We start from the raw sequence: 14078 nt of genomic DNA, 5'->3' as shown, positions 1-14078 counted from the left end.
ACAGATAGACTTCAAGTGTTACCTGGAACCTCTACCAAACTAAACCGTTGGGTTCCAGTGATGTTATCTATTGGCAATGCCTTTTTCATTTGGCTCTGGGGGAGTTAACGCGCTTAATATGATGTGGATCAGTTCCTGCTATTTGCCTCCTTCAAATGATGATTAAATGGAGTCTCTGCATTTTTTTTCTCAGCAGGAATTGAAGAAGGCAAAGAATTTATTTTAATATTCTGCTAGATTCTTTTCAGCCCCAGGGACATCTTCTGCATCATGAAAATGGTATAGAGTCCATTCTGGAATATGTTTCCTATATACTCCGGCTTGCAGATTCTGGCACATAAAAAGTGCTCAATAAAGATTTGTTGAGCTAATAAATTAATGTGCTGGGAACTGGGATGGGGAGTGGTTGAAAGCAAAGGCCAACCTTGCTTCAATTCAGTCATTGGATGAGGGCAGTCCTAGGAGGGATTAGTAATGTTGCCTAGGGGCGAGGTGGTTCTCTTTATCCTCAAAGGGTTGGACAGTTGAAACCTGCCCACCAATGGCACTCCCAGCAGCAGGGGAGCCTTCATTCAGCACAAGGAGTCGGGGAGGTCCATTACAGCCTCTACCACATGTGATTGCTCAATAAATATTAGCCCTGCCCTATAAATAGCACCCCCACCCCATGAATGAATAAACAAAGAACTCCTATTCCAGTTGATACACCTGTTTATGCTTAGTCATTCTAAATTGTTCTTCTTGGCCCTGTGGACATGTGGGGAAGAGGAGAACGTTCCTTCCCTATCTTCCACATTCATCGGCGCCTCCATTCTGAGGTGACACCAAGCAGGTAGTCAGGGTGCTTCAAGGACTTGTGGAAACTCTATTTGTGGAACTCCAGCCATAAGGGGCAAAGAGTGGTGTTATCTTCAGAGCAAGTCTTTGGTCAATGAGATTTCCCCAGCACCCTTAACACTGCATCACAGCCAAATACCAGGCAGACCCCAAACACTGAATTCCTTGATTGTTACAGTTTTATTTCACTTGCTCATTTTCTTTTTAGGAAATAAAATGATGAGTCTCACGAATCCTCTTTCAATCCCAACATTCCATGAGGAATTTGTGATATGTCTGTTATCGCTAGTGGGTATTTGTCATGCGCCAGGCACTTTGCATGCATTAGATCATTTGGTTTCCTCATCAGGAATATGAGGATAATAATAATAGTACTTGCCTTGAAAGGGGGGATGAAATGAAATAATAGAACACTTAGAATATAGCCTGGCATGTAGGAAGTGTTATTTTTACCTCTCTGTATTCCTAACTGTTCAGAACTCACTGCATGATCATCCTGGGGCCTACCCTTCCTTGGGAATTCTAAGCTCCCTAAATTTCCTGACCCTATCCCATTTTAAGTGTCTCCCTTTCCTCATGGCTCTCTTGGGCAATCAAAACAACCTGAGTCTTAGCTCTCACTCACTATCTGTATGTACCCACAATTTGTATACATAGACAAGTAGTAATTCAAGGCTGATATTTCCCATAGAGTGTTCAGCACTCTGAAGTGAGGAGTTGGTTCGTAAGCCAATTGTGTTATGTATCCCCCCCCAAACCCATTTAACATGCCAACTCTTCATGTGCCTCTCATTATAACCTGTCTCTGTCCTTCTTGAACTAAATTACCACATGATATAATCACCAAAACTTCACATCTGCCTTCTGCGATATCCATAAGCCAAACTTATATGGGTATAATTAAACCAATCACAGGCATATTAGAAACACATGTTTACCAATTAGACTTGTAAAACAATAAGCCAAGTCTCTAGCATCTGCGTTACTCTTGACAGGAGAGGAGATATTTGATAAACTCATGAACAATTTCTAAGTGGCCCAAGTAAGACCTCAGAACTGTTCTCAGTCTGATATATACTTTTTGCTTCAGGATAATTGTTTATACCCTAGGTTCTTAAATTTGGCTGCACACTGAAACCATCTGGTGAACTCTTTTTTTTTTTTTTAAGATTGCATTCATTCATTCATGAGAGACAGAGAGAGAGAGGCGAGACATAGGCAGAGGGAGAAGCAGGCTTCCCACGGGGAGCCCAATGTGGGACTAGATCCCAGGACCCCAGCATCACAGGCTGAGCCAAAGGCAGATGCCCAACAACTGAGCTACCCAGGTGCCCCTGGAGAAATACTAACCCCCGGACCATATCCACAGTTTCTAATTTAACAGATCTGGATGCATCACAACTTTTAAAGCTTCTCTGGTGATTCTGATTGCAAGGAAATTTAAGAACCACTGATCTATACCACTGTCAAATGAACAGGGTTGTTTAATTGATCACAGTTTCATTCTTTTATACGTATAGTGCACCTTGATGCTTAAAGACAAAATACATCAAAATTTTCAACAACTGTAGGCTGTACTGTATACCAAGTGATGTACAAGGAACTATGCATTTCCAGAATATTCTGTGCTCTGGCATATTTTGGAATGTTCCATAATTATACAATTTCGTAATGGATAAAGAAATGTTCCACTAGACATTAATAGGGGTTATAGGAAAGAAGAAGGTTCAGAACTACAGAAATAAATAAAATTAAATAGTTATTTACTGGGGATTTCTCAGAAACTTTAATACACACTAATGTGCATATAAATCTTCAAGAGCATTCCCAACCTCATTTGATGCAGAATCTTCCCAACACTCTCTCCACCATCCCAGTGCTTCATAATGTCTTCCAGAATATTCTGCAGAATACTTTGAGAAACACTGATTCAAAGGGTTTGTGTAAAAGGATGGGAGTGCTGAAGGAAACACAGGACACAGAGCTGGTGCCCATAGGATCTGACCCTGCTTTGGGAACAAGGGCCCTAACTTCTAAAAGAAGCCAGCTAGAGAAATTGATGAGTCCTTTTTATTGTTACCCTATTGCTACTGGCAGCAAAGTGCTTGGGTTGCACAGCTCCACCTACAACTGGATGAGTAAGGTCTTTGTCTCCCAACCCGTGCCCTGGGGGTCATAAAGAGGTTCCCACATGTGGGAACTGTAAGTTAGTCACATGGGACATTTGATATTGCCATGAAGAGAGGGTGAGGATCAGTACCAGGGTTTGGTGCTCTTCCTTGGCCAGGGCAGATGGGAAAGCAGAAGGAGATAGAAGATATGGTACCATATGGAACCAGCAATACTGCTCTTTTAACCTCTACCAAATTCTGGCAGCATGACCTAGGCCAACATTCTCGTCCATTAAATGGGGATATAAAATACCCAAATGTCCTCATGGAGATTAAACATGATCACATAAGTGAAAGGGCTATATGGTCATTATGAAATGTTCGCAATTATTTTTATTATCGTGTTTATTACTATCGATAGAATTCTTTCACTGATTCTAACTGAATAATAACCCAGGGGGAAACTTTGAGAATCCATAACCATGCAAAACATTTCCGCTAGTTTTTGTCTGTGTTATAAATGTTGCAAAGGCAGTGAGGGAGAAAGAGAAGGAGAGAGAGGGTGGGAGGAAAGGAGAGAAAGAAATTTAAAAAAATGTGGGGTTCCAAGAGTCTGCAAAAGTATTCTGTTTCACTTGTTCTCCTCTGAGACCTTGAAAGTGAGCTGAAAGTTCACATCACCCCACCGTTTACTAGTCTATTGTCTCCTACCATCATCTCAAATGAATCTTATTGACAGATGGTTCCTTTGGGAGAGCACCTTACTGATTAATTGAGTAGAAAACACCACTCGTCTTTCTACAGGTCGGCACTTGTTTAGCAAGGCTAAATTGAAGCAACGCACAGGAGTTAACAGAATAAAAGCAGTAGCTTGTTTCCCTTCAGATTTTCCTCGTTGTCCTGATTCTCTTCTTGCAGACATGCTGTGAACAAGGCTGGGAGGTGGTTTTGCACCCACCTTAACCAGAGCTCTGGAGTCCTGTGGCTAGAGTCTGAAGTCAGTGTTCTCTAGCTTCTAGCTTCAGTCTTCATTTTAAGTCACGGTTCTTTTCATGAATAATCCTGCTTAATTGACTATTTCTCATCCCATTCCTTTTGTCAGTTTGCCAGTATACACACTTGACTTTTTCTCTGATTGGTGCTGTTAGCTCTCTGTCCTTTTTATTATGCAATTTTGTACTAGATATGCTTGCTTTGTTTCCCACTAAGTGGCCTCCCTTCTTTCCCTTCAACCCATTGTGTAGAAATGCTCCCTTTCTTTCTCTGGTGCCTCTTCCAGGCTACTTGAAGCCTAGCTCTGGATAACCATCTGTCTTTGATGGGCTACCCCCACAGAGACAACTCCTGGGAGTTTTTCATTTTGCTTAGATCATCCCAGGTAGTGTTGGTCTCATATGACTCAGTTTGCTTGAAGGGATAGAAATACACAGTGCTTTGAATGGCTTTACTCCTAATATATATGAGTATTATATCTTTCTGCTTGTTAAATACAACTGTGCCGAGTACCCTTGACTTCAAAGTTTCCAAAATTGCAATATTTCCATGCTAGTACCTATATGGCTAGGTGCCATCTTATTAAACCTCCCACCACTCCACCTCTGCAGAGCCTTGCTAAGCGAGAAGTGGGTGGTTGAGCAATATTCTCCTCACTCAAAGTCAACAGGAAATAGGCAAGCGTGAAGCTTCATTGTCTGTGTAGTGCGAAGAGCCATTGGAAGACTTGAAGTAAAGAGAAACTACTGGAATTGCTTTGAGGACTTAAGATAACATCTTCACCACTTAAATTCTATAAACTATATGGGAATCTATTATAAAATGTAAACAACAACTCTATAGCTTAGCTTGGGATATCCTACAGATTAAGCATAAATGTACACAGAGCCAAGTGCACCCTGCCTGGGAGGCCCCTCTCTCCCCACCTTCTGCCCTCAACATCTTCACTGATTCTCTCCTTCTCTTCACTGAGGACACTACTCAAATATCATCTTAGTTGAGGAGAGCTCATCAGAACTCCTTTTTAAGAAAACATCCTGACTTGCCCTCTCTCATTGCCTTATCTTGCTTTGCTCTTCCCTTGAGGACCTATTACTGCATATATTTATCAATGTCCTCTCATTGGAATGTAAGTTCTACAAGAGCAGAGACTTTTTGTCTGTGTTATTCACATAGGACAGTGCCTGGCATACAGTAGGCACTCATATATCTGTAGGGTAAATGAATCAATGAATGACCACATAGACCCAAGGCTCATTAAAAGCAAAGAGATTTTTCTGTTCCTTTTTCTATTCTTTTTAGTAAATATTCAATATTTTATAAAAAGGAGTGAAGATTATCATTCAAAAACAACAAAAAAATTTAAATGATAGACCAGGGTAAGTTTAAAGAATAAAGGAAATACTTTAAAATGGCTTTGTGCAATTTAGTTATGCTATTATTGTCTGAGGTGCAATGTGAAATGTGGGTTGAGTCTGGGAAGTCAAAGACTTAGATCCCTATTCCAGTTCTATCGTGTCCATGCTCAGCATCTTTGATTCAATCCCTTGTCTGTTGAAACTCCATGTCTTCATCTGCAAGTGAAAATAACTATTCCTACCTTTGCAGGATTATGGTGAAGATCAGCAATGAAATCTACAATGTGCCTGGCACATGGTGGGCCTTCATTAAATTGAGTTGCTATTATTATCTTGATCTAAATTTCATGAGTGATATGTTTCCTTATTTAATTCAAGTAGTTGGTAGCATTTAATTTGTAAAATCAGCATCAAGAATGACATTTTTAGCTTTGGACACTAACTGAATCTGCTTATTACCATGGAAGAATAAGTTCATTCACTTTGCAATTACATTAACGTAGATTACTAGCAAGTCAGGAACTATTTTACCTTGTTGATATGTGACTAGAAAATTTAAATGAATAGTAGTAACCAGGAAAAAAAAGACAGAAAGAAAAGGAGTATGTATTAGCTGCCTAGCTCACAAAAGGAGCCAGAGAAGAAGACCTAAGCTATACAAATGATCCACAACTTTGGAAAAATGACTCAAAGTACAGAGTGAATTGACAGTAGATTTTTATAACTGACCAGTTCTCTGAAAGCCTGGTTCTTTGTCTTCTTCTTTCTTTTTTTTTTTTTTTTAAGTATTCCCCTTTCTGGATATTATTTTTTCCAGTTGTATTGAGAAGTAAAATGACACACATCACTGTTCAAGCTTAAGGCATATAGCATGGTGGTTCAGCTAACAACCATCATCTCATATGGAGACAAGAAAAAAAATGAAAAAGAAAAAAAATTTTTTCCTTGTCATGGGAACTCTTAAAATTTACTCTCTTAACAACCTTCCTACATATCATACAGCATTGTTAACAATAGTCACCAAGGTGGACATGACATTCCTACCACTTTATCTTATAAGTGGAAGTTTGTACCTTTTGACCACTTTTCTCTATCTGCTACTCCCTCCACTCCACCCTCCCTCCATTTCTGCTAACCACAAGTCTGATCTCTTTTTCTATAAATTTGATTCTGGATGTTTTTTGTGGAGTTTGGAGAGCGGGGGTTGGAATTCACATAGAAGTGAGATCTTGTCTTTCTCCAATTTATTTCACTTGGCATGTCTTCAAGATTCATCCACATTCTCACAAATAATAGGATTTCCTCATTATTCATGGCTGAATAAAATTCCATTGTATATAACTAACACAAGTTCTTTAGATATTAAAATTAACTTTAAAGTGTTGTCAAGTGGCTGTAATCTATCAGGTCCTATGCTTGGCTCTAGGATATCATTCTACACAAGTCAGAGACCTGGGACCCCAGAACTGAAACTACAGCGGGAAATATAGTATAGAGCTTATAACCATGCAGCGTGGTAAGAACAGTGATGGGCAGGAAAGCAGCACACATTACAATGTTAATGGCCATCTGGTTCTTAAAGTGGGTTGATGGGTGCATAGATGTTTGTTTTTATGATGCTTCATAACTTACATATGTGGTACATATATGTATATTACATATGTTACTTTTTGTGTACCGAATGTTACATAATTTAAAAGGTGAAGTACAAGGGTCTTGGAAGCTGCCAGGGGTTCCCCATTGTAACCTTGTGGGTGCCACATCTAAGCTAGAATGATGAGTAGGAGTGAGCCAGAACAGGGGATACAAGAAGAGAAGAGTGTCCTCAGGAGGGAGGAGCACAAAGAGGCTTGGATGAGGTGAGGGAGAGCAGGATCTGTCTGAGGAAGACATTATAGTCTAGCATGGCTGAAACACGGAATGCAGGGTGGGAAGAGGTGAGGGATGATAGTGGAGACCAAAGCAGGGGCCCAAACATTGAGGACCCTGTGAGCCAGTCAAGGAAATGGAATTTTATCCCAAGGATAGATTTTTTTTTTAATTTTATTTACTTATTTATTTATGATAGTCACACACACACAGAGAGAGAGAGAGAGAGGCAGAGACACAGGCAGAGGGAGAAGCAGGCTCCATGCACCGGGAGCCCGATGTGGGATTCAATCCCGGGTCTCCAGGATCGCGCCCTGGGCCAAAGGCAGGCGCCAAACCGCTGCGCCACCCAGGGATCCCTTATCCCAAGGATAATGAGGAGTCCATGGACGAGTTTCATACAGCTGAGTTACAAGATTGAATTTACATTTGAGAAAGATGACTCTAGTTGCAAGGTGAATAGTGAATTAAAGGGAGCAAGACTAGAAGCAAGAAAATCGCTTGAGACACATTTGTTTACTTATACATTTTGCAAAGATCAGAAAGTAGAAAATGTACAGCACTGGTAAGAGTGTAGAGAGGTAGGGAATATAAATTGACATACTCTCTTTAGAGAGCAATTTGTCAATACCTATCAAAATAAAAAATTCATATACCCTTGATCTCACAGTTCCACTGCTGGAAATATATCTGGCAAATAAACCTGCACACCTGTTAAGAGATGTATCTATGAGATGTTTATGGCAGGACCCATAGTATAACAATTTTTAAAAAGAATTAGATCCTTCTGTGTAGACGTAAAAAGAGTTCTTAGTTGTGTTGTTAAATGAATAAAGCAAGATGCCCGGTATTGAGTATGGTGCTCTCCCATGTGTGTAAAAACTGCACACATATGTGTTCACTGATACATACGTATATTTGTGAATGTATAAAAACATTTGGAAAGATATATTGATTGCCTCAGAAGAGAAAGCCCAAAAACTGGGAAAGGAGAAAGCTAACTTTTCCTTTTGAATATGTTATGTTATGTTATGTTACATTTTATGTTGTCTTGTTATGTTATGTTTGCTGTAGTATGTCACTGTGATAAGAACTGTAACATGATATCTACCTTTTATTAACAATTTTTTAAGTTTATAATATAGTAGTATTGACTACAGGTACCACGTTGTACAGCAGATCTTTAGAACTTATTCATCTTGAATCTTGACTAACCGAAACTCTATGCCCGCCAATTAGTGTTTAATTAAAACCTAATACGCATGATGAAAAAAAATCACATCATAAAATACATATGAGAATGTGTATCAGTATTATGTTTTAATTAAACACCGTGGGGATTTTCTGTATGTGTGTGTGTTTAAGACAGATTATCCAGGACCTGGCAAAAGATGACATAATCTATCATTCTTCAGCTGAGGCCTAAGAGGTCCAGGAAGAGAGCCTTCCAAGGTGGCCTGCACCCTTCACTGTTTAGTGTGGTGAGAAGAAGAGAAAGCAAAAATGGCAGACAAGCCCTACAAAGCCCTTCTGGAGGCCTAATCCCTAGGAACTGCCTGGCCTTCTTTGAAAATGTAGAATAATAAGGAATCTAATTATAAGCCTTATGCTGTTTATCTTTCCATTCCACAAACATCTTGGGTCACTCTTTCACACCCTGTCAGATTGTCTCCTGCTCATACAAATTTTTCTCCAGCCACCTGCTAAAGCCCTCTGCTTTAGATGGGCCATTGGAAGATGGCCAGTGAAGGGCTTCCTGTGAGCTGAGGGCTATGCAGCCTACCTTCGCCCTCCCCTCCCAGCAACCTTAACAGAGGCAGAGCATCTTCATTCATGGCCCATGATGCTCAGAGGAAGGAAATTAATCCTAGAGAAGGGGACTCTTTCCCAACACATACACACACAAAGTGTGCCTCAGAGGCTCTTTTTGCTAGACTTAGACTCAGGGGCCTTACCCCCAAGGATTCCCAAGAGCTTCCCCAGCAGATGAACCCAAGATTTCTGCTAGGGAAGTCATTTTCCTGAAGGTGAGGCAGGGGTTGGAATACAGCCCATCCACTTATGTCCCTGCTCCTACTCCTTCAGCCTGTTTATAAAGAGCTCTTCATTTATAATTCGATGTTTACTTCAAAATACTCCAGGGAATTTTTACCCCATCTTCCAGCCTCCAAGACCCTGAATAATTGATTTGAGAAGAAGCACACGGCCTATTTGCTCCATGAGGGGTGGTAAGGGAAAAGAGAGCATCATTCAGAAAGGCAGTTTTAAGTGGGCAGAGAAACATGTGAACAATCTTTGTTATGTTCTAAAAACTTCAAGCAACATACACACATGTAATAGCTAATAACGAGTTCACAAATTTGGCTCGGCATCAAGTAGGATCCAGCTCGGGGTCAGGACAGGCAAGTGTTAAGGTGGAACGCCTATCAGCTCAGCTTCCTCTCTAACCATATCTCTCATTTACAGCAGTGTTTCTCAATTTTGAGAAATAAATAGCCCCCACGTGTTTTTAGAGAGGAGAAGGGAGGGACAGAGGGAGAGGGAGAGAAAGAATCTTAAGTAGGCTCCAGAGAGTTGACACAGAGGCAAACTTGGGGCTTGATGCAGGGTTCATCTTCACCACCCTGAGTTCATGACCTGAGCTGAAATCAAGAGCTGGACACTTAATGAACTGAGCCAACCAGTGACCCTATAAATAGCCTCTTTTTAAAGGAAAGCCAAAAGCATCTTGCAAAGTCCAGTTTGAGAAAAATTGATTTAAAATCTTTTTTTTTTTTTAAAGGTAACTATGTGAGGAATGGATGTGTTCATTAGCTTGAGGGTGGTCATCCTTTCACAATGTGTATAGACATCAAAACATCTTTCAGGCACTTCAAATAAATACAAATTTATTCATCAATTATACCTCAATAAAGCTGGAAGAAATAAAAATGAAAAATAAAAATAATGTCTTCTATAAAAATTGCATTCAATTGTGACAACTACACCAAAACAAGTTTTGATTTTATAACTAGAAAGTTCATTGATTTAAAAAAAAAAAAAACACAGGATAAAAGAATTCTTGGAGAGACTTCAGTTTGAGAAACACCAATCTAAGCTGTTCTTCCTAAGAAACCCCTGGTAAATGTTATATACAACCTGGGAAATGGTAGCATTAACTGGTCATGAATCACCATTCACGCTTTACTGTGCATTTGTTCTTAGGTAGTTGCTTCATTATTATGTAATCATCCCAAAGAGGGCAGGACCTTGAGCAAGCGAAGCCTAAGATTGGCAAGTTTTGAGGCCAGAGGGCAAGGAAGGGGAAGATTGCCACTTATGGGGATGCTGGGAGCATGACTCTGGGAACCCTGAGTTGTAAAGTAGGCACTGTGAGTGAGGGGAAGAGAAGAGTAAGTTTCTATGAGCTGCTGTAATAAGGTACCACAAACTGGAGGCAGCATAAATTTATTGCCCTACTAGAGGCTAGAAGTCCAAAATCAAGGTAGCAACAGAGCCATGTTCCCTCTGATATTTCCAAGGGAGACCCTTTCCTTGTCCCTTCTAGCTTCTAGCATTTGCTAGCAATCCTTGGCATTCCTTGTCTTATAGACTCATGGCTCCGGTCACATACTCATCATCATTTTCATGTGTATTTTTGCATTGCCTTCCCTCTGTGCATGTGTCTCTGTGTCCAAATTTCACCTTTCCAGTAAGGACACCAGTCCTACCTGATTACAACCTATCCTCATTTTTATGATACTCAGTAAAGTCTGTATATCCAAATAAAGTCATATTCTGAGGTCGTGGGGGTTAGGACTTCGACATACGTTCTCTTTGAAGGGAATAAGGGGTGGTTGGGAAAACCCTGGGTGGGTGAACCCTGGAAGCTAGAAGAGACAAGGAAGGGTTCTTCTCCCTTGGAGATGTCAAAGGAGGGGGTCATGGCTCACAAGAGAACAGGGAATGGGGAGGCTGACAAACCTAATTTGAACCCACTTACAGTGGTGCACAGGGCTGCCTGGATCCATTCTATGAGGAGAGAAAATGAAACATTACTCTCTCTACAGCACAAAATACCACAGCCCAATTATTTGCCTCCAGACAATTGTGCAGATGTGGCACAAGCAATGGGGCAGACAGTTTAAAGCACAAAGCAAGATGGATTTTCTTCTGTCATTAAGAGAACTCCATGGAAAGAAATACTTTTCATGTAATAAGCTCACAGAGGTGAAAACGTTCTCTCAGGAATGATGGCTCAGAAGAGGCTGGCCATCAGCCAGGAATAGCACATCTGTTGGTGCTCACAGGATGCCCTGGGTGGGTGATTTTTAAAGTAAAATATAGCAACTCTAATGAAGTTTCCACAGCCAGTATTTGATAAATTGATAATTTTGTTGATGTGAGGGGAAAAAACAAGGATGGAGGGAGGGGCACAATTGAGAAAATGAGCATTTTAGTCTATGTACAAAGAAGAAGTTGTGAGGTTATTAGTCAGAGCTCTTGTGATTTAAATCAGCATACCATTTTGATTTAAGTTGGACTCCAACTTTTAGGGCATGCAAAGACCTGGCCTTATAATCCCATAAATTTGAAAGTGATTACAAACATTCACTGCACACAGAGCTTAAAAGCACAGCCTCTGCTTTCAAAGGGCATGTGATCTTTTAAAGGAAATCCAAATGCTGCTAGAAATGTGTCTAAAACTGATGAGTGACTTTCAGGACACATTTATTTTTTATTGAGATTCCAGCTAAATATGTAGCTGTGATAGGATATGAAAAACAATCACTTAACCATGAGTTCCTTCCCACATAAATGGGTCGTCCCACTCAGGATAGGAAAGGGGGGGGGGACGCTAAATCATGCAAATACCACACCCAAGTTGCATCGCTCAAGGGCTGATGGTTTCTGGCTTGCTCATAAAAATGTCAGTCTAACCTGCTGATTCTTGAATCCAAAAGAGCCATCCTGCAAGCTGCAAGATATTTGAGAAAAAAGCTTAATCCTAAAGTTCAGTTACTTTAAATCCTTTTTGGGAGTAAGTTGGACACTACTAATAAAGAAATAAAGAACACATAACTCTTCCCCTAAGCACTAATTCCAAAGAACATCATAAAGAATATCCACTGGGATCCCTGGGTGGCGCAGCGGTTTGGTGCCTGCCTTTGGCCCAGGGCGCGATCCTGGAGACCCGGGATCGAATCCCACGTCGGGCTCCCTGGTGCATGGAGCCTGCTTCTCCCTCTGCCTGTATCTCTGCCTCTCTCTCTCTCTCTCTGTGACTATCATAAATAAATAAAAAAATTTTTAAAAAAATCTTTAAAGAAAAAAAAAAAGAATATCCACTAAGTTTAAAATCTGTCCAAGGAACATGTGAACTGCCAGGGACACAGGAGGTATAACATGAGCCTTACCCTTAAGGGAATGACAAATCCTCATTTTTTTTTCTCCTCATATCAACAAAATCATCAATTTATTCACCAGCCACTCAAGCAGCAAGTGTTTGTTGAAGATCTAGCATATGCCAGACATGGTCCCATTCACCAGGGAGATGAGATTCATAAAAAAAAATCTCCCCTCCATCAAGGAGGTTCAGAGTCCTTTATCTTTTTTTAAGATGGATTTATTTATTAATTGAGAGAGAGAGAGAGAGAGAGAGAGCATGAGCAAGGAGAGGGGTAGAGAGAGGGAGAGAATCTCAAGCAGACTCCATGTCTAGAGTAGAGCTCCATGTGGACCTCAATCTCACAATGTTGATATCATGACCTGAAATGAAATAAAGAGCCAGTTACTTAACCCATTGGGCCACCCAGGTGCCCCCTTTGAGAAGAGAAATAGATAAAAATCATGCTACGCCATAGAGATGCAGGTACAGCACTATGGATGTCACAAAGGAAGGAAAATACACTTGTTGAAAATAAACCTCAGATCAAATCAGACTTTGCCAAGGACCAGATGGATGGTGAGAACCACAGTGCTCTAAGAGACAGGAAAGGTTGTGATTGAACACATCGGGAATGGAATGTACTGAGTTTCCAAGTACATTGGAGAATAAAATAGAAAATTTAAAAGAATTTCATAACGGTGTTTATTTGTAAATATTCCGTTTCTCTTGTTTTTCCCCCCCTCCCCACTCACCACTGTGTCAAATAGAGCCCCCTTAACAAAACGTGGAGCACTTCAGTGGGAGCTGGGATGCTGGGAATGGAAATAGGATGGGTCTACTTAAAAAAACACATGGAATCGCTTCTCGGCCTTTTGGCTAAGATCAAGTGTAGTAACTGTTCTTATCAGTTTAATATCTGATACGTCCTCTATCCGAGGACAATATATTAAATGGATTTTTGGAGCAGGGAGATGGAATAGGAGCTTGCTCCGTCCACTCCGCCCATCGACCTGGTATTGCAGTACCTCCAGGAACGGTGCACCCCCTCGGTGGGGGGGGGGGGAAACACATGGAAAGAGGCTCTCAGAGGTGGTTCTTCCTAAGTCCGTACTGGAATCCCAGCATCCTTTGCCCTCTGCTCCTTTCCTGATGGCTGTCCCTCTTCCCAGCTGTCCCTTTGTCTATCCTTTTTCCTGGACAACAACCAACTTAGCCTGGTATTATTGGCATTCTGAGTATATTCTTCATCTGAAAACTGCTAGCAAACTGCTAGCTCCTTCTCTCTCTTGGTTAGAAACAGTCAATATCTTTCGCACCTAAACTCTTTGTTCTAATAGATCTCCTCAGTCTTCCCTGTTTCCTGTGATTAGAGACAGAGAGCTCTTTGACATAAATGCATCTATACACACCCAGGGTTGTAAAATTGGTTGGTAGTCCATGAGAAGAAACTATGGAAGAAAGTATCTTCAATAGGACAGCAACAGCAAGTTTAAAGTACTCATAGATAAACAGTTGGGGAGAAAGCCGGGTAAGACTCTGCCG

The 14078-nt window shown here is 40.8% G+C and overlaps 1 non-coding gene across 1 annotated transcript; it reads left to right on the top strand.

Annotated features, from left to right (window-relative positions):
* The first annotated feature begins 13392 nt into the window (after positions 1-13392).
* Positions 13393-13583, top strand: LOC112660040 (U2 spliceosomal RNA). The gene has a single exon (XR_003136656.1). It is a non-coding gene; the product is annotated as a U2 spliceosomal RNA (small nuclear RNA).
* The last annotated feature ends 495 nt before the right edge of the window (positions 13584-14078 follow it).

Source organism: Canis lupus, chromosome 35, assembly GCF_003254725.2.
Source record: "Canis lupus dingo isolate Sandy chromosome 35, ASM325472v2, whole genome shotgun sequence".
In the NCBI taxonomy this organism is placed as follows: domain Eukaryota; kingdom Metazoa; phylum Chordata; class Mammalia; order Carnivora; family Canidae; genus Canis; species Canis lupus.
Note: the sequence above shows the minus strand (reverse complement) of the source record. Positions and strands in the feature narration are given on the sequence as shown.